Source organism: Vulpes lagopus, chromosome 2 (assembly GCF_018345385.1).
Source record: "Vulpes lagopus strain Blue_001 chromosome 2, ASM1834538v1, whole genome shotgun sequence".
NCBI lineage: Eukaryota > Metazoa > Chordata > Mammalia > Carnivora > Canidae > Vulpes > Vulpes lagopus.
In genome coordinates this window covers 103,408,935-103,430,661 of record NC_054825.1, presented here as the reverse complement: position 1 = coordinate 103,430,661, position 21,727 = coordinate 103,408,935, and the positions used below count along the sequence as shown (strand labels likewise).

Sequence of the window (21,727 nt, the reverse complement as noted above, 5' to 3'; positions counted from 1 at the left end):
TGTGTTCACCATTGTCCAATTTATTGCTGTCCTTTGCTTGAATTAATGTAATGATGGCTTAACTTGTTTTCCAGAATCTACTTTGGTTTCTTTTCAGTCTACTCTCTGAGTAGTAGTTGCTCATCTTTCCAAAACACAAATTTGGTCATGTTCCCTCAGGCCCCATAAAAGCCTTTGTATCTGTCAGAATAAGTTAGGTAATCCTGTTGTAACAAACAACCCCAGAAATCTCCTTAGCTTTCAACAATAGCAGTTATTGCTCATTCACAGCATGTCTGTTGCTTTGCTCCATGGACATTTCACTTTGGAATTCAAGCTGATGGAGTAGCCCCTGTATATAGCATTGCTGGTCATGGTAGCAATGACATGACTGAAGAGGAAGTGTAACCCACATGCTGGCTCTGAAAGCTTCTGCCTAGAAGGGACACATACTACGGTTGCCCACATTTCATTGGCCATAGCAGGTCACAAAGTCTTCTCTGAGTTCAGTAGGAATGGATGCAATCTTCCTACAGGGAGGAACACTGGAGGAAGTAAAGTCAGAATATTTGACGACCAGGAATTTACCACAATTCACCATTCCCTTCAGTGACTTCCTATTGTTTCAAGGATGAAATCCAAAACCTTACCAGACCAGCAAGACTCCTGGTGATGTTCTCTGCCTTGAACTCCCCAGCTTTACCTGTCACCTCTCTATCCCTCAATCTCTAAGCTCTACCACACTATTCTTTCCTTCTTTGACCGCACTCTCTTTTAGGATCCCTGAGCATGCTGATCCCTCTCTCTATTCTTTTGTCTGTCCTCCTCTCCATCCTTTATTCCGCAGAAAAGCCTTCCCTGGATCTCCAGACTAGCTCCGGTTCCGTTGTCATATGCTTACATGAAATGACATTCTTTCTCTTCAAAGCTCACTTATTTGAGCTTTTAATTATCAATCCATTAGTGTGACTAGGTGATGTATGTTTGTCTTCTCTGCCTTGGCTCTGGGTTCAATAAGAATAAGAACCATGTCTGGTTTTGCTCATCATTATATAGACAGGAGGCATCACAATGCTTTAAACTTAGTAAATCTTCAGTATAAGTTGACTGAATGAATGAAAAAGGAAGAAATTGAAATGCCTAGAAGAACCATATGAAGAATTGAATGTACTTGATTTGGAGAAGAGAATACTCACATGGGAGGAGCTGAAAAGCTATATACGTATGGAGGGCCTCCACAGAAAAGTGAGAATTGATTTTTATTTTATTTTATTTTTTTAAATAGAGTTTTTTTTTAAACTTTTATTTATTTATGATAGAGAGAGAGAGAGAGGCAGAGACACAGGCAGAGGGAGAAGCAGGCTCCATGCACCGGGAGCCCGACGTGGGATTCGATCCCGGGTCTCCAGGATCGCGCCCTGGGCCAAAGGCAGGCGCAAAACCGCTGTGCCACCCAGGGATCCCAAGAGAATTGATTTTTTAAAAAGATTTTTTTGAAGCTTATTTGAGAGAGAGAGAGCATGAACAAGTGGGGGGAGAGGCAGAGGAACAAGCAGACTCTCCGTTGAGCAGGGAGCTTGATGCGGGGCTCGATCCCAGGATCGAGATCATGACCTGAGCCAAAATCAGATACTTGACTGACTGAGCCATCCAGGTACCCTAAGAAGATTTATTTTTATTCCTTCAGAGAGTGTATCTAGACCAAAGTTTAAAAGTTATAGGGAATGAATCAAATTTCAGTTCACTATAAGAACAGCTTTCTGATAACGTGAACATCAATACTAGAAATATTGTGTTCATTGTATTTGCTCAAGCAAATACTAGACTGGATGACGTGGTGTAGAAAATGTCAATAGACATTCTAAGCAGTAGTAGTAGAAGAGAGGCATATGTTTGATCTCTTCAAACTACAATAGTTCTACTTAATATTTTATTTAAAAACACAGAGATAGGAAACAAGGAAACAAGGAAACACAAGATATCAATTAGGAGGTGATATCATTGTGTCTCTAGACTGACATGGTCAATAAGCCATACTGCTGTTCCCCTCTTGGCCTGAGGTTGTTAAGACTTGTCACGGATCTTTACGTAGATCATCCCCAAACTATGCTTTCATCTGTAACTACTTAAATAAATTGATTATATATGTCTTTCCTTTAAAGGACCAAGGGAGTAGGCAAAGTTGTTTTTAAACATAAATAGCCTTAGAGAACTAAAAACTCCAACATATATAGGTAGCATGTAAACTGCAATATGTATATATCATATATGTAGCATACTTGACAAAAACAAAAATAAAAAAACTCCCCTCTAGGGGCGCCTGGGGAGCTCAGACCATTAAGGGCGGGAGGGTCTGACTCTCGGTTTTCCGTTCAAGTCTTGATCTCAGGGGGCTGAGATTGAGCTTCAGTCAGGCTCCACGCTGAGCATGGAGTCTGCTTGGGGTTCCCCTCCCTCTCCTTCTCTCTCTGCCCCTCCCCTTGCACTCTCTCTCTTAAATAAATAAATCTTAAACAAACCTCCTCTCTCCTACACGTTTATCAAAGTAACAGATGCAGGGCTTATTTCACCTGGTAAAAAAAAACAATAGCATGGATAAGATGATAATATAATGTTATAATACATTCAATAGATGTAAATCAACATAATATAATTTATTTTTCAAACTATTAGTTCAGAAAGAGGGTCACACATTGGGGTAGTTAAAGGAGTCTTCTTAAAGGAGGAGCACTTAGGTGAATTCCTAAAAATCAGGATAGATTGTTTTGGATGGATGGACAGGAAAAATTACAGCAAATATTCTAGATCTTCTGAAACAGATTTGATTTCAAATATATCCATAGTCCAGGAAATATGGACTCTCATAAATGCTAGAGCAGGTGCCCTGCTTTGGGGATTGTAATATGGTCAGTGTGGACACAAACAAGTGCACAGAAGCAAAATAGGAGGTGGCAAAGCAATAAATCCAGGGAATCACTCCTTAAACAGAGCCCAGAACGAGGGTGGGTGGAGCAGTAAGTATGCGTCATCTCCCATCATCTAATCACTGCCTGTCTCCAGTTCTAATGCCCGCCCCCTACAGTAAACCAGTGTCACAGCCTGATGTCCCAGAGGAAGAAACATTTGCAACTGTTGGAAATGTGATAGAATAAGAAACATGCAATCCAGTACGTGCAATCGGCTGCCTAGATTGTGAAACAATAGTCATAGTTCTATTTGTTCAGTGACAGGATAAAAATTGCAAATCTTTCATAAGATAGAAACTCGAGAGAGTTCTGGAGCACATGGTTCCCACAGTGTGCCACCAGGTCACATTTTGCAACCCTGCTGCCCGCTCCCCACCCCCTCCCTAGCCCCATTTATTAGCCAGTATTTGCTCTTGGAGCACAGAGTGGAGTGTTTGGGTGAGATTTTGCTCAAACGCTGTAGGTTTCTTGATTTTTCTTTGCTATTATAATGGAGAGAAATAAGGTAGAAAAAGGGAAGTTGGGACTCAGAGTCGATAGAATAAATAGAGCAAATAGAATTTTACATTTATTTTTTTGTTTTGCTTTCCAGGCTATGAATAAAATGCTTATAAACAAAGAAAAAAGTGCTCATAGGATACGTAAAATGTAAATAACATTAGTTTATTCAGAGGAAGAATCTCCCTAGGAGAAGAGCACTTCATAATTTTTAACTTTTCTTGGGTCTTAGGTCCAAGTTTCATCACAATAGTTAAAAATTGCTGTACTTTTGGGGGCCCCTGGGTGGCTCAGTTGTTAAGTGTCTCCCTCTTCCTCTGCCCCTCCCCCTCTCATTCTCTCTCCCTCCCTCTCTCAAATAAATAAATAAAATCTTTTAAAGATTGCTGTACTTTTTATACAATAGGAGGATTCAGGAACAGCTACATAAAAATCTGAATAGTCAGTCAAAATTCATTGTTTTAATGCTGTTTTCCTGTTTTTTTGTTGATTCTTAAGTCTCTTCATTTTATTATTTTTACTTAATAGGAGTCTTGTTTTAATTAAGAAAATACAGTGTCTGGTAAAATCAAAAGGCCGAAGCAAGGGGACTGTCATCCTGACAGAGGACTACTGCTTCCCATTACCCTCGTTATGCTAGGAAATGCCAGGCACCTCACTGTAGTCATAAATATGAGGTTTTCCTTCTTGGTCGTGTCTTATTTCACTTAAAGCCTCCCTTTTAGAATTTCCTAGGTTCCTATATTTCTCCTAAGTCTGTAATATTATCACTACATCCACACCAAATTAAAATAAAGATCTGTACAAGATCAAAGGAGCCTTGTTTCTTGTCTTCTTTCACCGCTGTTCCTGTCAGTTGATTCAGCTGTCAACTGTGGCCAGAGCAGCTCTGAACACATGGTCATCTAATTCATTAGCGTTTAGGCAGGGCCTCAATCTTGCCATTAGCACATTTAGTCAAACACATTTCTGAAACACATTTAAAAAACATCTTGTAGCATCGGTCTGTGCTCATAAAAAGATCAACCTGTAGGGTACATACACACAGCCAATATCTTAGTGGATAAACCTGCTTATGAAGTGTATCTAGTTTTGTTTTTGATTTCGTGCCCTCTGAAATTGTCTTCAAATTGGTGAGAAAGGCAGATTCTCCAGGGGGAAGGGAAATGAGAAGCATCTGAGTGTAGGTAAATGACTTTACATGCTGACTTCGTATGAATTGTAGAAGCCAGTGATTTTTCCAGTGACCTCTCCAGTTTGACCGTGGAGTCCAATGATTTCAAGAAGATGCTGTAGCAGGGGCACCTTGGTGGCTCAGTCAGTTAAGTGTCTGCCTTTTGGTGGCTCAGATCATCATCTGAGGGTTCTGGGATTAAGCTCCACATCTGGCTCCTTGATCAGCAGAGAGTCTCCCTCGGTCCCTCCCCACCCCACCATGCATGTGCTCTCTCTCTCACAAATAAAATTTTTAAAAAAATATTTAAAAAAACGAGAGAAGATGTTATAGCAATGGTGCTAGTGAATGAAAATGGTGAACAAAGTAAATCTAACTGAAGATAATATGTTAGTATAAACTCAAGTAGTTGAGTTTGGCCTAACCAAAGAATGCTTGTTATTCCTTTTTAGCTGCATGGAAGGCCACAATCAGGGCAGTACATTTTGAAGCATTATTAACTTTCTTCACAACTTTTTTCTTAATGAAAGATATTTATTTATTTATTTATTTTACATATTTATTTATAAGAGAGTAAGGGAGCCAGCGGGAGGATGAGGAGGAGAGGAAGAGAATCTCAAGCAGGTGCTTGGCTGAGTGTAGACTTTGATGCATAACCCTGAGATGATGAACTGAGCCGAAATCAAGAGTGAGTCACTCAAGGGACTGGGCCACCCACGCGCCTGTCACAACATTTTTTTTTAACTCAGTTAATCGAGTTACTGATTCAAAGTCATTTATTGAGGGCCCATACTGTGCCAGACAATATGTACTGAATTAGTCTTCTCATTTTATAACACCTCCTCATCCTCCTTTTTCCTCTTTCTCTAAAACCTCTGAAATTTTCCTACTTGGATCTGACTTGAGCTTTTCCCTTAGTTTTTCTTCATCATATGGATGTGAAATTTTCTCAGAAAATCGATTCCCACCTGCTTCTTCCTTCTCAGAAAGGAACATCCTTCAACTGGAGAACTGGAAAGTATCCACTTATTTTAAATATAAATACAATTATGCAAATATATGACTATGTTGTTTCTTTAGTTATGAAATAATGAACTTGGTTGTCGACTTCTTTTGTCTGCATCCTTGCTTTTTTGGGAATTTCTGTTCATTTTGAGAACCATCTTTCTTGCATTCCTTACTGAACGGACTGACAAAGACAAAACAGCTTAGCTAAGAGCAAAATAATTTCAGCAACTATGAAAACCTGCAGGAGAGCATGGCCAACAAAAAGCCTTCATCCTCTGTGTTTACACTGGTACTGATCTTAATGGCACGCTGTTAACTCAACATAAAGCTGTGCTTTTTAAAACAATTCAAGTTCAAGGGCGTCCAATCATGTTCCAGCCCTATAAAGTATTTGCAATAACCATCTAAACTGGCATATATGTTAAAGCTCACCCTGGGCAGCTTAAATTTACACAATTAGCCTGGGACTTGCTCATCGTAGCACCGGGAAGCACAACCTCATGATCAAGTGCAATTCACATCTCACAATTCTAGGAATCGATGTACATGGATACACCGTTATATTATTATTAAATCCAATTGCTTTGCAATTAACCCAATATGACACCTATACAAATGATTCAAATAAAGAGCCTCATGTTTCACAGGAGACAATCAATAAAGTGAAATCACAGCTACTGACAATGCCAGCAATTTGGCTTGTTACTATAGTACTACATTTTTCTCTGGTCAAGGCTGCTATTCCCCTTACTGAATCACAGCTACCATAACTTTCAACTATTGGCAATGCCCGTGCCTCACTAAAGCATAACATTCAAACATGTTTGGGCATTCCTAGCCCATCTTAGCTGAGCCATGAAAAGTTACAATCAATCTGGGATGTACTAACTCATAAATTTTCCTTCTTTGCTCCCCAAATGGAATTAGGACTTCTTTCCCCAGAAAAGGCTCCTCAATGACAAAAAAGAAAACAGTTGCATTTGTTCTTAGACAAACACTCATTTTTATTCTTCCCCCTGCACAAATGTTTTACAATTAGATGTCTGAAAACACAACCAAATTATAATAGCCCCTCTCTGTTATTATTACTGTTGTCACTATTATTCTGTAGCTTCATTATCTCCATTTTAATGAAGTAAAAGTGCTTCACAGTTATAAGCCTGATCAAAACCAACCTTTTGCAAAAATATCACAACCCTCTTATTATATCACCCTCTTTTGGCGGATCTGGCCAGCGTGCTTTTCAGCCAGACAATTTGGTGTAGAGAATCAATTTCTTGAGAGCAGGGACAGTGAATTTCCTTTGGAGAGCTAACAGAGTAGTGTGTAGACGTTCAGTAGGTGTTTATTGACATACTACTCAAGAACTGCCTTGTTAAGTCCTCATAACACTTTTAAGTGGACTGAACTTGACTTCATGGAGCATTCAGGACAGACACTAACCCCAAAATGTATCTTTTCCATGTCTCTCATTATACTTCCATGTCTCTTCCCCATCTACTCCTTTCCAAAGACCAGTCAAGTCAGGGTATGTTTCCATGAGGCCATTTTTATCTGCTGAAATGGAGGGACTAGAACATTGCATATGCAGAATGTCTCTCTTTCTTAACACACAGTGTGAATGATTGAAAACAATGACTTATTTAATACTCTAAGCAGAGTCTGTTCTCCATGAATCATACTGTATACATAACGGTGATGAAAATGTTCAGCTTGAAATTTCTCCCTGGCCTGGGAGGAAACCATGGGGGTGAATCATACTGGTAGTGATGACTGTCCTAAGGAAGCTAAATTGAGAAGCCACAGGTTAAAAAAAGGAGTGCAGAGTGAATCCCTACTAGGAATGCAATGGTCATAGACTCCCAGAAGGCAACAGACGCCCCCTTCTGCTGCTTACACCCGGGCAAAAGCCTGCAGAAGAGCTCCCCGACGTTCACCCACAACAGAGAGACTGAAAGCAGAGGAATCCAAACACAATCTGTGAAGTTACCCAGGGTTTGGGAAAAGAGACGAGATGTCTCTTTGAGCGAAAGGAGATAAATGGCCGCCTGAAAAGAGGAACACAAGGACCCACACTCACTCATGTGAAAGAAATTCATTTAAGATCAATTGGATTAGAGAGGGAGATTTACATGGATGGCATTAGAGAAGACGAGCGTGTAAGAGACAGTAAAGATGGACATTAGTCATTTGCTATAAAACTGTAAACAGCATCGGGGACTTCGGCTACAATATTAAGTGGGAAAAGGGGCCACTAAATTTTAATTAAACTATGATTGCAATTATGTAAAAATACGTGTGCTATGGACAAAGACTGCATGGGGATAGGGAGAAATGAACATAGTTATTGTGTCAATGTTAATGTAGTGATGTTATTTGTTTTGCACTGTTTAAATCGTGTGGGTATGGAAGTGAGGGCCCGGAGGGGAGAGACTGTACAGAGTTGGGGGGATAGTCGAGGGCTGCACAGGGCTCAGGAAGCCCTGCGCTTGAGTTTTATGCACCAGGCCAGCTATGAACCCAACCTGTCTGAGCCTCGGTGTCCCTATAAAGTCTTGCTGGAGACTGTGCAAGGAATTAAGATGAGAGCGCTCTAGAGACCAGAGATTTTACAAAGGCCTAAGTGCTAAGAACCTGGCTGGTTCAGTCAGTAGAGCATGGGACTCTTGGTCTCAGGGTCAGGAGTTCAAGCCCTACACTGTGCTTGGAGCCTACTTAAAAAAAAAGTCTGGAACTCAGAAAGTTATTCTGACTCTTCTCGGCAGTCCCTTGGAGGGGCTGGACAGGATGTGTCATCTCTAACTGTATGATGCATCGTACACATTACCAATACTTGTTGTCAGGCTATCCAGTTTTCCTAAAACCCATTTTAGAAAAATTTATTTTTTTCTTCCACTCGAAAGGACTTGAAATGCTCCCTTTATCCTATGTCTGAGTTTATTTCTGAACTCTTTTGTCCCACAGCTTGCCATTCTGCTTTATCTATTGTGGCTTTATAGTATTTTTAATCTGGTAGGGCACTATATATAGTGCCCAAAACTTACAGTTTTGTAGTAAACATTATATATATATATTTGTTTTTCCAAATAGGATCCCGGGTAGAGTAGGAGCTCTTAAGGAGGAAACCTGAGATTGGGCCCCAGGAAGTAAAGAACCAGACTCAGGGTATATGGCAATGTGGCAAAGTCTTAGGCAAAACAAGTCTTTGGAATCAGGGAAAGCTTAATGCAATTCTTGATTTATGACTTGCCATCTGGGTGACCCAATGTACATTACTTCATCTCTCCAGCCTCTTACCTCATCTGTAAATTGAGGATAATACCTACCTCAAAGTGCTGCGGTGTGGATTCAGTTACAAAATGAACATGTATTTCCCTAGCATGGTGCCTGGCTCATGGCTGTCGCCAGCCTTCCCTGCCTTTGTGTGTACTCCTTGTGGTGAGGACACCACGGTTTTCTTGAACCTGCAAAAGAAGGGAGGAAGAACTGAGAATTGTCACCAAGTTCTACATGGCATTCTGAAGTCTGCTTTCATGGGAACAGCATTTAAATTGTACATATGTATTCCCACTCCTTGACTATGGCAAAGCAGGAAATACTGTGTGCCATACAATTCATAAAGTGCACTGTCACTGCACAGCCAAGAATGTGGGATGTCAAACCGATAGGAATACCAGGCAGCGTATTCCTGTCAGACCTGAGAGAACAGAGCTCAGGAGAAGGGGGAAATTGCTGAGGGTGAAGGGAACAGGGCAGGGAACAGGTGAGAAATAATGAAGCCTCTCTTTTCTCTTCTGCTCTGACAAGTTTGGAATTTAAGTGTTTTGGGGGCAGAGTTCACATCCATTACCTCCCTTTTTATAGTTTCTAAAAGATTATTGAATAATATTAGCAATATTTGGTAATTCAAATGAAGAAATGTCACACGGGGCCTCCGAGAAACCCTCTGTCTCTGAGAGTGGCCAGGACGATTTTGCTGGAAGCCTGTCTTCTCTCCTTGGGAAGCGATGGACTGAATCTGATCACAATTACTTTTTAATAGAGACCTATTGTGTGTGATAGAATCTTGGCCAATCAAATGAAGTAGAACCAGCTGGCCAGCCTGGGCAAGAATGATCTTTCCAGTAGTCCTCCCTCACCCCTGGCTTTAGAACAAATCAAGTCCAGTTAAAAAGTATTTATTTATTGAGTGATTTGGGACCTAGCACTCTAAAACGGTATATGACACTCACTGGCTGAGGTGGACAGACAAGAAATATGACAAAATAATAGGTACCATCTATTGAGCCCTTGACTTGTGCTGTGCCCTGACTTACATGCTCAGTGTACATTATCTCCGATTCATGAATTCTTTCCACAAATGTTCTTAAATTCTTTCCATAAATGTTACTTGAGTGCCTATTATGTGCTGGGCCTTCTAGTTATTAAGAATACCACAGGTCCTGAGGAAGAGGAAATTCCTGCCTTTGGGGGAACTACATTCTAGTGGTTATAAGCAACTGAATACGCAATGTCATTTCAGGTAATGGTAAATGCTAGGGAGAACAGTAGAGCAGGGTAAAGGGATAGAGCGAGATTCTGGAGTGGGTAGGGAACATTTTACTTTATTTTTAAAAAGTAATCTCCCCACCAAACATGGAGCTCACCCCTACGGACTGAGATAGCCAGATGGCCCTGTAGGGGACCTTTTGGGGCAGGCCTCTCTAGAGGGATGGAGTGAGCTATGCACAGCTGGGAGGAGGAGTGTCCCAGGTAGGGGGAAAAGCAAGTGTGAGATGAGTGTGGTATACCCAAAGGCTCTGTATGGCAGGGATGGGCTAGGGAGGAGGAGGTTGCGGAAGAAGGAGGAGAGATAGGTAAATCACTAAGCTACGTAGGGCTTTGAGGGAAATGATAAGCTTTTTGGGTTTCATTCTGAGGATGTTGAGAAGCTCTCAGGAAATTGTGAGCAGGTGAGAGTTACCTGGACACTGACTCTGAGATGCAGATCAGCACACAGGAGATGGTCTCTCTTGGCCTGGAATGTGAGAGAAGCTGGATTGGGTAGAGTCTAAGCGTGCATGACCCACAAAGATCTCACCCGACCTTCTGCAGGCCCTAAGGTTGGGATGATTCTTTAGAGTTTTCCCAAACTGAGGCAAAGGGCTGGACCTTGTAAGCTGGCCTTAGCCAGCTGATGTCTCCCAAGAGGGGTTACAGACCTGGGCTAGGCAACCCCGTGGGGGCCAATGCCTGAGAGGTTTGCAGCTGACATCCCAGCTGGAGCTGTGACAGCTCACTCCTGAAGAGGGTGTCTGGGTGGCACACCCCAGCATCCACTACAGATTCCTTTATGTCTTCATTCTTTCAACACTCCTCCAGATTAAGCATTCTCATTTCCTTTTTGGGACTCAGAGGACAACCTGTTCAAGGTCACATACCTAACAGATGTTTTGGATTTGAACTTAGGTTTTTCTGAGTCCAAAGACCACATATTTTTAAAAAATTGTGGTAAAATACACATACCATAAAATTTTTCATTTTAACTATTTTCTAAAGTTTTATTTATTTAAGTAATCTCCATACCCAACATGGGGTTTGAACTCACGACCCCAAGATCAAGAGTCTCATGCTCTTCTTCTTTTTCTAAAGATTTTATTTATTTATTTGAGAGAGAGAGAGACACATAGGGAGAGAGAGTGTGTGAGAATGAGTGGGAGGAGGGAGGGCCCGACGGAGAGAGAGAAGTCAGGCTCCCCAATGAGCAGGGATCCTGATGCGGGGCTCGATCCCAGGACCCCGAGATCATGAGCTGAAGGCAGACGCTCCACCATCTGAGCCACCCAGATGTCCCAAGTCTCATGGTCTTCTGACTGAGCCAGGCAGGTGCCCCTCATTTTACCTGTTTTGCAATTACAGTTCAGCAACGTTAAGTTATATTCACATTATTGTGTAACTGCCACCACCATATGTCTCTAGAACTTTCTTCATCCTTCAGAACTGAAACTGTGTACCCATTAAACAATAATGTTACACTAATATTAATGTTAAACATAATACTATTAGACAATAACTCCCTATTCCCCTCTCCCTCCAGCACCTGGAAAGCATCCTTCTACTTTCCATCTCTATGAATTTCACAGCTCTAGATTCCCTATATAAGTGGAATCATACTATATGGTCTTTTGGTGCCTGACTTATTTCACTTAGCATGATGGCCTCAAGATTCATCCACATTGTTGCTGATGTCAGAGTCTCTTTTTAAAAGGCTGAATAATACTCCATCTTGTGTATATACCATGTCTTTGTGTGTTTTTAAATATTTTATTTATTTATTTGGATTGGGGGACAGATGAGGAGAGAGAGGGGCAAGCAGATTTCACATTAGGTGCAGAGCCCAATGAGGGGCTTGATCCCACCACCCTAAGATCAGGACCTGAGCTGAAATCAAGAGTTGGAAGCTTAATGGACTGAGCCACCCAGTCGCACCCCAAAGTGCCATGTTTTGTTTATTTTTCTGTTAATGGGCATATCGGTTGCTTCCTCCTTTGGCTATTGTGAATAATACTATGAACATTGGTACACAAATATCTATTTGAATCCCTGCTTTCAGTTCTTTCAGGTATATACTCAGAAGTGGAATTGTTGGGTCATACAGTAATTTTATATTTAATATTTTGAGGAACTGCCATACTGCCCCACTTTAAATTCCCATCAGCACTGCACAAAGGTTCCACATCCTCACCAGCACTTTATTTCTTTCCTCCTCCTCCCCTTCCTCCTTCTCTTCTCCTTCTTTTTCTGACAATAGCTGTCCTATGGGTGTGATGTGGTATCTCATTGTGGTTTAAGACCATGAACTTTTCACGCCACCATGCTGTCCCTCAGAAAGGAATCAAAAATTGCCAACATGCATCCAGTTCCACCATTCCATTTGTGAGTGGAAATTATGACAACACTAGGTCAAGATCTAAATTCAGTTGATCTCCTTGGATTGACAATGAGCTCTAGAAAATCATATCTTATATATTCCCTGAGACACTCAGACACCTAAAGGACAATATAAAATTTGGCCCCATATACCAAATTGATCTTTAAAGGTTTTGCTCAAGGACCCTAAAATAGTTTAGAAAACTATGCTCTTCTTTGCACATTTAAAAATTGATATTTACGGACGTGTGGGTCGCTCAGCAGTTGAGTGCCTGCCTTCAGCTCAGGGTGTGATCTCTGGGTTCTGGGATCGAGTCCCTCATAAGGCTCCCTGGGCGGAGCCTGCTTCTCCCTCTACCTGTGTCTCTGCCTCTCTCTCTGTGTCCCTCATGAATAAATAAATAAAATATTTTTTAAAAAATAAAAATAAAAATTGATATTTATAATAAGATTATAAATTTAAATAGTTTCAAAGAACATAATCCCCAGCATATTGTAAATATTGACATTTTTAAATGAAACATCACTGTCTTAAATGCATCCAAATGGAATCCAGATCTTAGAACAGCTTGTTATTTGTCATCATCTGTTTAAGAAATACACAAATAGGGCGCCTGGCTGGCTCAGTCGGAGGAGCGTGTGACTCTTGATCTCAGGTTTGTGAGTTTGAACCTGACCTTGGGTGTAGGGATTACTTAAAAATTAAAAAAAAAAAAAAAAAAGAAAGAAAGAAATACACAAACAAGGTCATCTTAGCAAGCAAAAATTGCCTATTGCTGTTTTTCTCTTTGAAATTCTGTATACATTTTACTTCCCCTTCAGAATTTTATGCTAATATCTTTATGATTGGACATCTTTTACTGAGTATCCCTCACATTTTTATCTGTCAAACATAGTATAAAAATTAAAATTTATACACTTTAAAATTCCTACGACCATAGGCTCTAAGTGATTCCTGAGGTGAGTTATCATTACTAGTATTGCACAATTGATCAAAACAACCTAAATGAATATACAGTTTTGATAAATACTAACATTGAAAGTAAAGTTTTATTGGAAGTTTGCATTTCTTAATAAGATAGATGATGCTGGGGCAGCCCCGGTGGCACAGCGGTTTGGCGCCGCCTGCGGCCCAGGGCGTGATCCTGGAGACCCGGGATCGAGTCCCACGTCGGGCTCCCTGCATGGAGCCTGCTTCTCTCTCTGCCTATCTCTCTCTCTCTGAATGAATAAATAAATAAATCTTTATATGTTGAAGTCCTAACCCCTAATTCCTCCAAACGTGATCTTACTTGAAAACATTGTTGCAGATCTAATTAGTTAAGATGAGGTCATTAGGGTGGGCCCTAATGCACTATGACTGGTGTCTTTATAAAAAGGGAAAATTTGGACAGAGAAGCAGACATGCACAGAGAGAAGAGGATGTGAAGACACAGAGAGGAGATGGCCATGTATAAGCCAAGGATCCCGGAATGGATCCTTTCCTCTCAGCCCTGAAAAGGAACCAACCCAGTCCACACTTTGATCTTGGAGTTGTAGCCTCCAGAACTGTGAGACAATAAATTTCCTTTATGGAGCCATTTGTTTGTGGTTCTTTGTTCCTGTAGCTCTAGCAAACAAATGCATGGTCCTTATAATCATTCACCTCCCCAACACCTACACCAGTATTCTCCATTTTTCCTTTACTTGGTGCCCAGGAGAGGATTTTTAACCCCCCTCCCCCGCCAGCAAGGCACTCCAGTAGAATTGGGAGTAAGAGAGAGGGACAGCTTTCTGAAGGCCAGTGGCTCAGTCAGTTGAGTGTCCAACTCTTGATTTCAGCTCAGGTCAGGATCTCAGAGTCATGAGATGGAGCCCAGTGATGGAGCCCAGTGAGGAGTCTGCTTGAGATTCTCTCTTTCCCTGTCCCTCTTCCCCTCCTCTCACTCTTTCTCTCTCTCAAATAACTAACTAAATAAAATCTTTTAAAAAGAGACAGAAAGGGACATCTTTCTTTTGTAAACCGAGGGAAGAGCCATTGTGAGAGGAGGGCAGGGTTATTTGATGAAAGGCATATGTTGAATTTGAAGATATTCATGTTGCCTTCCTTCCAAATATCCTTTTTTTTTTTTTCCAAATATCCTTGAGAGTACATTTCTTTGGAAGGCTGTAGTCAGCCCTAGAGGAATAGGTGTATCTGCTTTGAAGATGGCTGTCCTGAAGGGTGGAAAACTGACTGTAATTCAGGGTTGTGGAAAAACTTTTGTCAGTTGCAGGTGTTGTGACATTTCCGTGGAGGATATGACATCTGCCGGCCTTGTGTGTAGAATTTTGATTTGTGACAGGGGAAGGAAGGGCCTTCCAGCTAGGAAATGGACATCTGACTAGCGGGTGGTAGAATGGGATCAGCTGGACAACAGAAGATCTGTGTCATGGGCTGAGGGGCTTGTATGTAGGCACCAGAGATCTTCCCATGAGCAAGTGACATGAAAGTGATGCTTAGGAAGATGAGCCAGGCATCAGTTTGGAAGATAGGAGGGCATGTGCGGAGGTAGAAGGTAGGAAGCAACCCAAGGATGTGGTCATTAACACGTGGCTCTGCATAATGATGTTGGAAATGGAGAAGTGGCTTCTTTTTGGCCTTGATGGAAATAGAAATTGCATGCTCCTATTATGGTAACTCATAGGAAGACTGCTTGGCGATCTTTATTTCAGATGGGCGGCCAAGTCCCAGAACTAACTTTCTGCCTTTCTTCTACCTCTGCTGCTGCCTTCTGTATTGGTGAAATGCTTAGTCTTGAAAGACCCTATGCTTTTCAGCTAGTCAAGTAGAGGTACAACAGGAGCGGCATCACTCTATTGCTTGGTTGATCCTTTCATGATAAGGATGAAATGAATAAATATATGGGAAAACACTTGGTTCACTGTAAAATACCCTGCAAATGTAAAGATAGGACTATTCATTACTTTTTACTCTTATTGTTACATGCTACTCTTTCTTAGAGGTAGTGAAGAGGTTTTCTGAGTGCCTCATTTAACATTAGCCTCCAGTAACTGAAATGCAGGTAATAGAGGCCCCATTGTGTGTCGCCTGAGAATTTTGTTGGGCTTACCTCCCCTTTCAAATTGGGAAGGTGCTATGATACCCCCTGCTGAGCCCAACTGGGGAGAAGAGCCACACTTCACACTCCTTCTGGATTCTTTGAGGTGTCTGGCCTCGTGCCCAAACATCCTCAGAGGACTGTTCATTTTCTGGCAGAATCATGAGGCTTCCTGATTATGTAGCAACAGAAACAAAGCCTTTCTATGCACTGAAAATCAGATTTTTTTGTGGCCACATGATCTTCTCACTCCTCAATCTAAGCAGTGAAGCATACAGAGCATTAGAAGAACCCAGACACACAACTCTTTCTGTCTCTTGTATTACAGACCTCCGTGTTTTTAAGGCTCTGAGATGATAAGAAACTGGTTTTATACTAGAAGAAATTGGTGGTCACCGTCCTTATAACCACTGCTCTAAATCACATTCACATGAATGACTTTATCTGTGACCCAGAGGATCACGGGAATCTTTCTGTGTTCTAAACCCCCTCCTTCCCACCTTGACTGTCATAGCAGGGATGTGACCTATTGGTCATGTGACTGCTGACTCTACTAGTCACTTGGCATTTCTTCAAGGACAAAAAGGAGATTATCAATAATATTTGAATGACTTTTCTTACCTACATTGACCCTGCTATCTCTTATTCATGTACGAGTAAATATCTTTATATGGCTGCAGTAAGAGGATACTCAGTGATAGAAAGACAATGTGCAAGCATCAGCGGACCACCTCGGTATTGATGCCTGCTCCCATTTAACAGACAGGATAAGTCCCTGTGGTGAGAGTATAAGAGTCCCTAGTGTTTCACGGGTATCTACCAGATGCAAGGCCTAGCACTTTGGACATTAATTTGTTTTCTCTACCAATCTATGGAATGGGAATATTAAAATCTACATTTTACAGGGGACGAAGTGGAAACTTGGAGAGGTTTAGTAACTTTGCCAAGGTCACAAAATGGGGAAGTGGCTGTGTTTGTCAGCATTAGTTACATTAGGCTTTGTGACAAACAGCCCCCAAATCTTAGTGGCTTGCAACAACAAGGGTTTCCTTCTCACTCATGCTATATGTCTATCAAGAGGCACGGGTCTCTGCTTCTCCTCAGTCTGGGATCTGGGCAGACAGAGCAGCCACTGCCTGGAAATTGCTGTTTGTCACGGCAGATGGATAAAGAGAACATGGCAAAACGCTTACTGGTAACACATGTTCCTTCTGTTCATTTTGTTGGCTAGGGCCTGTCACATGGCCACTCCTAACTTCAAGTAGGTGAGGAAGTATAGTCTTACTATCTGAGAGGGAGAGAGGGAATATTTATAGGCAGCTCTAATGGCTACCAGGGCAGCAGAGGAGGATCTGATAAGAAAGGTGTTTTCTAAAGCCTCTGCTCTTTTTCCTCCAGGAAAGCTTCCACTTACAGACCACCTCCCCGGGGCCAGGGGCAGTGCTAAGCATATTACAGCCATTAAATCCAGTGTTCACAACAATGCTGTTAGGTACATACTATTACATCTTCATTTCACAGATGAAGTTATTGCATCCAGATAGGTCTTGAAGTAGCTTGAGCCAGATAGCACAGGGAATTAAAAAAATGGCATCTTGTGCAGCTCTCAGGTCAGTCTGACTCCAGAGCTTGTCTCCTTTCCACATGCCATGGATTTCCAATGCTACACACATCACTTGAGTCTCATCAGAAAGATCCACAGACATTTCCAAAAGATTAAAACTCGATTCAATCGTGTGTTTATTTTTGAATTAGAACGTAATAACTGATCATTGCTAAAATTCAGACAATACAGATTTAAAGGAGAAAGTAAAAATGACTAATAATCAATACATTTAGAGAGAAAAACTAACATTTTATTCTTATTTTTTATTTTAAAAAAGATTTTATTTATTTATTTATTTATTTATTTATTTATTTATTTAAGAGCAAGCGAATGTGTGCCTGTTGTACAAGCAGGGGGAGGAGCAGAGGGGGCAGGAGAGGGACAAGCAGACTCCACACTGAGCACAGAGCTGCACGCTGGCTGGATCTCACAACCCTGAGATCATGACCTGAGCTGAAATCAAGTCTCACACTTAGCCAACTGAGCCGCCCAGGCAACCCCACTAACATTTTAGATATGTCCTTCCAGACATTCTGACTCGTAACTTGCTTCTTCACACAATATGTTGTGACTATCTCCCTAATAAATATACTTCACTTTTAATGGCTGCATAATATTCTATTGACGGTACCACAATATAGAATTCCTTAATGACCAACATTTGTCTTGTTTTCAAATGATCACTGTTCTCTTATTTTGAGCTCCATTTATTTCTTACTAGTGATGTCTAGAATCCTTTTACATTTTTAACTAATTCATGCCTTCACCAATAAGAAATAGTGTTATGGTCCATTGTTACCTCTCTTCTCTCCCTCTTCTATACAGAACCCCCCCCCAAATGCTATCAAGATATTTTTGTTCCCAGAGTCTTAAGCAGAGGGATTTCCCGTGGCATTTATTTTTGGTTTCATATGATTTTTCGGAAATTCTCCTGTAAAATGCTCTCATTTTTCTTCTTTTGACTTTTTTCTTTCTTCTTTTTTAAAAAATATATCCATATCCTTTATTTTATATTTGCAGGCCCATATTCTAGGACCGTCAAGCAAGATGTTTCGTGTTTTTCCTGGCGTTGTCGCTATGGCTGGGCATTCACCGCCTTCCAGCTCCAACCTCCTGGCTCCCTTTCTGTGTCCGGCCTACCCCTGCTCACACCCACATTTCCCCCCACTGCACATTCCCTCCTTCACTCACATTGCCTCAATCTGGAATGGCCTTTACTGTTGGTCTTCAGAGTCTAGCTCAGATGTCTGCTCTTGCAGGAAGCCTTCTCTGACCCCCCTTTCCTTAGCCAAAATGAAATGTTCTTTCCTCCACGCTCCGAAGCATTTCACTCTCATCCCCAGTATGCACTTACTCAGAAAGAAATTTATTCGAGCACTTATGGTGCGCTCTGAAGGGCTGGGGGCAGATGCACAGAACAAAGCGGTATCCAGGGATCCCTGGGTGGCGCAGCGGTTTGGCGCCTGCCTTTGGCCCAGGGCGCGATCCTGGAGACCCAGGATCGAATCCCACGTCGGGCTCCCGGTGCATGGAGCCTGCTTCTCCCTCTGCCTGTGTCTCTGCCTCTCTCTCGCTCTCTGTGTGACTATCATAAATAAGTAAAAAAAAAAAAATTAAAAAAAAAAAAAAAACAAAGCGGTATCCACTCTCGGGGAATCTTCAGCCTCTGGAGACAGGTAACGGGACGAACGCATAGTTTTGGTCCAGTGCGGTCGACGCTGAAATGCAGATGGGGGTGCGGTGCGCCCCGGACCTCCACGGTCCTGCCAACAGTGGTTGACTTTTATTGAATGCACGTTCTCCCTGAGAGCATCAGTCAAGATCCCGAGGTATGGGACCCATTTTCAAATTGGCCTTTTGGAAAAAAAAAAAAAAAATTGGCCTTTTGGTCCCGGACAAATGTGCCGCAGTACTTTGTTGATAGCAAGCACCCACCGCGCTTCATTATCTTAATGAACAAATGTCCCAGGTGCGCTCAGGGGACGGGACCAGCGGGTGGACACCAGGCACAGGTCCAACCCCATTACCCACATTTCCCGGAATCGGTGCACTCTTCACATTCTTTTTCCCCCTCCCCTGAAATGGATGCACACTTCCCTCCACATTTAGACGAGGGGTAATGACTGTTTCACGAAAGCCCGGAACATATGACTTTTCCAGAAATGGTTTAGGTCGGTTGTAGATCCTCGGGCTCCCGGCAACCGTGGACGCGCCGTGCCCGCCTGGGCGCGCTTCCTCCCAGGCCGGGCGGGGACTCCGCAGCGGCTGCGCGGGCCGCCCTGCCAGGTGCCGGATGCCGGATCCCGGACTCGGCCCGCCGCGCGCCGCGCGCGCCCCTCGGGGCAGGCCTGGCGCCTCCCGCTCCGGCCCGGGCCCGCCGCGCCGCGCCGCCCCGACCCCGTCCGCGCCGGCTCCGGCCCGGGTTTTGCGGCCCGCCCGCCGCCGCCGCCGCCGCCGCGCTCGCCGAGCAGGGAGCTGGCGCCGCCGAGGCCGCCGCGGCCGGGGCGTGGGGGGCAGCGCCGCGCACGCGCGCCCGCGGGGGCGACGGGTCCCCGCGCCCCGGCTCCGCGCTCCCGGGCCCCTCGCGCCGCCGCCCCGCCCGCGGCGGCCCCGCAGCCGCCGGGGACCCCGAGCCCTCGCGGGGGCCCGCCCGCGTCCCGTGCCCCGGCGGGGGGAACGATCCGGGCTCTCCCCGCCCGGCCCGCGCCCGGGCCCGCTCCTCCCCCGCCGCGTGTTTTCCGCCCCAGTAAAGATCGTGCCACACCAACGAGCCCGGAATGCCCTTTGCCGAGCGGGCGGGAGGGCAGCGAGCGGGAGCCCGAGCGGGCCATGTTCAGGGCGCGTCTCGGGAGCCGCGAAAAGTCTTGTTTTCTCCCCAAAGTGGAAGGTGGGGGGGGGGCGCGGGGGCGGGCTAGGGGCCGCTTCCAACTGCTACACACGCTCGAATAGTTGTCAGTAAAATCAAACTGACGTCAGCCCCGGGGAAAAAAGATAGGTCTCTTTTGTTCTCCTGTTCTTCCCCCACCTCCCCCCTCGCGATCAAAGGCGAAAAACATTTTTTGGAGGTGGGGGGAAAAGACAAAAAGGATAAAAAAAAAAAAAAATTGCAATGCAAAGAGATAGCTTCCATTAGAGCTCCTGGCCGGGCGATGGGAATGTTTAATGAATGCATCAAGCCTTTTGATCACCCTCGCTCGGTTGGGTTCAGTAGTGCCGGAAGGTTAGTTGCATATCCTGTGGCTGATCTGAAATTCGATCAGCAGAGGGGGCAAAGAAAAGAAAAGCATTTTAATGGGAATCAATAGAGGATCATAGGTCCTGGAAGGAAATACGTGTTGATTAAAAATGCCACAAGATTAAAAAATGCTCACGACTGGTTTTTTTTTTTAAAAAAAAAAAGAAAGAAAAAGAAAGAAAGAAAACAGGAGAGAGGGAAGGAGTGGGGGAGGAGGGGAAAAAAAAAAAAAAAACCCTTAGCAATCTATTTTCTGTGTGTGTTGCTGCCAGAGAGGCAGTCAGCAGACCAACAGTTTGTGTAATGCTTCAAGCTACAGCGGGCAAATTTAAAGCTGTATGCTCAGAACAACATAATAAATACTTATTGAAAATGCATTTCTATTTCTAAGCGGGGTTCACTCATGCATTATACAAAGCACCTAGGGCTGCAGTAGCGAGACACAAGGGGACAAATGAGGTGTACTGTGACTCAAGTTCTTAAAACTAAACTCTCAGGCTTTTAACAGTTGAGAGCAAGAACGTAGACACCCCTCTCTCTTTTTGTCAAAAACTAAACAGCTTTGAATTCAAAGATGCCACAGACTTCACTTGTCTGAAACTTTAAACAAGTTGTAATGTATTTAAAAAATATATATATATATTCTGATACTTGTGTGGGAGGAGCAGCCTAGGGTGGAGAGTTAACAGTGGTAGATGGCATATTGATTGGGGCACAAAGTGGAAAATTATTGTCCTATAGGTAGAGAGACTGAACAACAATGTGATGAAAAACCGTTGAGGGTTATCTGGCTGCTTACCTACCACAGTGGGAATGGGAAAAAAGCCTCTTAAACCCACTCTTTAGCACAAGTATACACCCTGTCTGCGTGGCCTCTTGGAGAGCGATCAATAGCATTTAAATGTTTACACATCTGACAATTCCTTCCTTGTGAGGGTGCTGGTGGTGGGGCCTTCTTCTCCATAGTCTCCTGGTGGCTCCTTTGTGGGCTCCACATTCTCATCCTTGCTTGTTACCCTGTTCTCCTTGTTCTCCTCCTTTTCTTTCAATCTCTCAGAAGAGCTCAAGAAGGAGCAAGGAGGTTTTTCAAGGCAATTTCCCCACATTTAATTTCAGTGGTTTGGATAGAGCAGGATCTGTCAAGATGGAGATTTCCTTGTTCGGCAACAACTGTTACCTCAATATTTTCTGATTCTGCTAGATTATAAAAAGTTTTTTTTAAAAAAAAGTTTTACTTAATGAAATAATTTCTACCCTGCAACGTGGGGCTCA

At 43.1% G+C, this 21,727-nt stretch overlaps 1 long non-coding RNA gene across 1 annotated transcript in view; it reads left to right on the top strand.

Moving 5' to 3' along the window:
- Positions 1-19,116, top strand: part of LOC121485409 — a 30,979-nt gene extending 11,863 nt beyond the window's left edge. Inside the window, exon 2 of the long non-coding RNA XR_005986274.1 lies at positions 18,241-19,116. This is a non-coding gene — a long non-coding RNA (uncharacterized LOC121485409). The remainder of the gene's footprint in view (positions 1-18,240) is intronic.
- Positions 19,117-21,727: the final 2,611 nt, after the last annotated feature.